The sequence below is a fragment of the Vigna unguiculata genome, unplaced genomic scaffold (genome assembly GCF_037176805.1).
Source record: "Vigna unguiculata cultivar grain cowpea cultivar isolate G323 ecotype 2 unplaced genomic scaffold, ASM3717680v1 ptg000393l, whole genome shotgun sequence".
Classification (NCBI taxonomy): Eukaryota; Viridiplantae; Streptophyta; class Magnoliopsida; order Fabales; family Fabaceae; genus Vigna; species Vigna unguiculata.
Genome location: NW_028197028.1, coordinates 35,001 through 35,454, shown reverse-complemented (window position 1 = coordinate 35,454; position 454 = coordinate 35,001).

The window sequence follows — 454 nt, the reverse complement described above, 5'->3', positions numbered from 1 at the left end:
GATTGTTAATACGATATATAAGGACCGCTACTACAAAGAGTACTACATACTTGATCGTGAAATATCGATTGCTTGTTGAACCCTGTGAATTGCGTGAAAGTAGGATACTCCAAATTCGGGAGTCCAAGAGTTTTATAAAACTCTCTTGATGGAAAAAAATATGAATGAAAAATCCCGCTGAATTGAATTGGGTCCATGAATCTAAGAAATAGCGAGAATTCTTGATTTCTCTCAATATCTCTCTCAATTCGAAAATCCAGGATTTGAATTGATGTCCTTTCATCGAATCCTCCTAATTGCATTGATTTATCCGAAAGATTTCACTTCAATTGGAATTTGGTTATTCACCATGTACGAGGATTCCCGCTAAGCATCCATGGCTGAATGGTTAAAGCGCCCAACTCATAATTGGCGAATTCGTAGGTTCAATTCCTACTGGATGCACGCCAATGGG